We start from the raw sequence: 2,500 nt of genomic DNA, 5'->3' as shown, positions 1-2,500 counted from the left end.
TAAGTTGAAAAAATTAAATGTAAAATGTAATAGAAAAGAATGTTATGGCTATATAAAATTACCTACAGCACCTGGTATTCCCAGGTGGTCTCCCATCCAAGTACTAACCACGCCCAACACTGCACAGCTTCCAAGATCAGACGAGATTGGGCATTTCCAGTGTGGTTTGGCTGTAGGTGCTCAAAAACATTAACTTTAGACCTCTATTACTTCTTAACTCAAGGAAATTCATTGATAAGTTGAAAAAATTAAATATAAAATGTAATAGAAAAGAATGTTATGGCAGTATAAAATTACCTACTGCACCTGGTTTTCACAGGTGGTCTCCCATCCAAGTACTAACCAGGCCCAACACTGCATAGCTACCAAGATCAGAGAGGATTGGGAATGTCCAGTGTGGATTGGCTGTAGGTGCTCGAAAGCATTAACTTTAGACCTCTATTACTTCTTAACTCATGGAAATTCATTGATAAGTTGAAAAAATTAAATGTAAAATGTAATAGAAAAGAATTTATGGCAGTATAAAATTACCTACAGCACCTGGTATTCCCAGGTGGTCTCCCATCCAAGTACTAACCAGGCCCAACACTGCATAGCTTCCAAGATCAGATGAGATTGGGTATGTCCTGTGTGGCTTGGCTGTAGGTGCTCAAAAATATTAATTTTAGACCTCTTTTACTTCTTAACTCAAGTAAATTCATTGATAAGTTGAAAAAATTAAATGTAAAATGTATAAGAAAAGAATGTTATGGCAGTATAAAATCACCTACAGCAACTGGTATTCCCAGGTGGTCTCCCATCCAAGTACTAACCAGGCCAAACACTGCCTAGCTTCCAAGATCAGACGAGATTGGGCATGTCCAGTGTGGTTTGACTGTAGGTGCTCAAAAACATTAACTTTAGACATCTTTTACTTCTTAACTCAAGTAAAGTCATTGATAAGTTGAAAAAATTAAATGTAAAATTTAATAGAAAAGACTGTTATGGCAGTATAAAAATACCTACTGCACCTGGGATTCTTAGGTGGTCTCCCATCCAAGTACTAACCAGGCCCAACACTGCATAGCTTCCAAGATAAGACGAGATTGGGCATGTCCAGTGTGGTTTGGCTGAAGGAGCTCAAAAACATTAACTTTAGACCTCTTTTACTTCTTTACTCAAGTAAATTCATTGATAAGTTGAAAAAATTAAATGTAAAATGTAATAGAAAAGAATGTTATGGCTGCATAAAATTACCTACAGCACCTGGTATTCCCAGGTGGTCTCCCATCCAAGTACTAACCAGGCCCAACACTGCATAGCTTCCAAGATCAGACGAGATTGGGCATGTCCAGTGTGGTTTGACTGTAGGTGCTCAAAAACATTAACTTTAGACATCTTTTACTTCTAAACTCAAGTAAATTCATTGATAAGTTAAAAAAATTAAATGTAAAATTTAATAGAAAAGAATGTTATGGCAGTATAAAATTACCTACAGCACCTGGTATTCCCAGGTGGTCTCCCATTCAAGTACTAAGCAGGCCCAACAGTGCATAGCTTCCAAGATCAGACGAGATTGGGCATGTCCAGTGTGGTTTGGCTGTAGGTGCTAAAAAACATTAACTTTAGACCTCTTTTACTTCTTAACTCAAGTAAATTCATTGATAAGTTGAAAAAATGTAATGTAAAATGTAATAGAACAGAATGTTATGGCTATATAAAATTACCTACAGCACCTGGAATTCCCAGGTGGTCTCCAGTCCAAGTACTAACCCGGCCCAACACTGCATAGCCTCCAAGATAAGACGAGATTGGGCATTTCCAGTGTGGTTTGGCTGTAGGTGCTCAAAATCATTAACTTTAGACCTCTATTACTTCTTAACTCAAGTAAATTCATTGATAAGTTGAAAAAATTAAATTTAAAATGTAATAGAAAAGACTGTTATGGCAGTATAAAATTACCTAAAGCACCTGGTATTCCTAGGTGGTCTCCCATCCAAGTACTAACCGGGCCCAACATTGCATAGCTTCCAAGATCAGACGAGATTGGGCATGTCCAGTGTGGTTTGGCTGAAGGAGCTCAAAAACATTAACTTTAGACCACTTTTACTTCTTTACTTAAGTAAATTCATTGATAAGTTGAAAAAATGAAATGTAAAATGTAATAGAAAAGAATGTTATGGCTGCATAAAAATAACTACAGCACCTGGTATTCCCAGGTGGTCTCCCATCCAAGTACTATCCAGGCCCAACACTGCATAGCTTCCAAGATCAGACGAGATTGGGCATGTCCAGTGTGTTTTGACTGTAGGTGCTCAAAAATATTAACTTTAGACATCTTTTACTTCTTAACTCAAGTAAATTCATTGATAAGTTGAAAAAATTAAATGTAAAATTTAATAGAAAAGAATGTTATGGCAGTATAAAATTACCTACAGCACCTGGTATTCCCAGGTGTTCTCCCATTCAAGTACTAACCAGGCCCAACACTGCATAGCTTCCAAGATCAGAAGAGATTGGG

At 37.1% G+C, this 2,500-nt stretch overlaps 1 non-coding gene and 10 pseudogenes across 1 annotated transcript; all 11 read right to left on the bottom strand.

Annotated features, from left to right (window-relative positions):
* Positions 1-59: 59 nt before the first annotated feature.
* On the bottom strand, positions 60-178 carry LOC148499197 (5S ribosomal RNA; annotated as a pseudogene).
* A 116-nt stretch (positions 179-294) lies between these two features.
* On the bottom strand, positions 295-413 carry LOC148499196 (5S ribosomal RNA; annotated as a pseudogene).
* Positions 414-528: 115 nt separating this feature from the next.
* Positions 529-647, bottom strand: LOC148499195 (5S ribosomal RNA; annotated as a pseudogene).
* Positions 648-763: 116 nt separating this feature from the next.
* LOC148499194 (5S ribosomal RNA) lies at positions 764-882 on the bottom strand (annotated as a pseudogene).
* A 116-nt stretch (positions 883-998) lies between these two features.
* LOC148499193 (5S ribosomal RNA) lies at positions 999-1,117 on the bottom strand (annotated as a pseudogene).
* Positions 1,118-1,233: 116 nt separating this feature from the next.
* Positions 1,234-1,352, bottom strand: LOC148499192 (5S ribosomal RNA). Its single transcript, XR_015870930.1, has one exon. It is a non-coding gene; the product is annotated as a 5S ribosomal RNA (ribosomal RNA).
* A 116-nt stretch (positions 1,353-1,468) lies between these two features.
* Positions 1,469-1,587, bottom strand: LOC148499191 (5S ribosomal RNA; annotated as a pseudogene).
* A 116-nt stretch (positions 1,588-1,703) lies between these two features.
* LOC148499190 (5S ribosomal RNA) lies at positions 1,704-1,822 on the bottom strand (annotated as a pseudogene).
* A 116-nt stretch (positions 1,823-1,938) lies between these two features.
* LOC148499189 (5S ribosomal RNA) lies at positions 1,939-2,057 on the bottom strand (annotated as a pseudogene).
* Positions 2,058-2,173: 116 nt separating this feature from the next.
* Positions 2,174-2,292, bottom strand: LOC148499188 (5S ribosomal RNA; annotated as a pseudogene).
* A 116-nt stretch (positions 2,293-2,408) lies between these two features.
* Positions 2,409-2,500, bottom strand: part of LOC148499187 (5S ribosomal RNA) — a 119-nt pseudogene continuing 27 nt past the window's right edge.

The sequence above is a fragment of the Taudactylus pleione genome, unplaced genomic scaffold (genome assembly GCF_031769625.1).
Source record: "Taudactylus pleione unplaced genomic scaffold, aTauple2 ptg000550l, whole genome shotgun sequence".
Lineage (NCBI taxonomy): Eukaryota > Metazoa > Chordata > Amphibia > Anura > Myobatrachidae > Taudactylus > Taudactylus pleione.
This window is presented reverse-complemented; position numbering and strand designations above follow the sequence as displayed.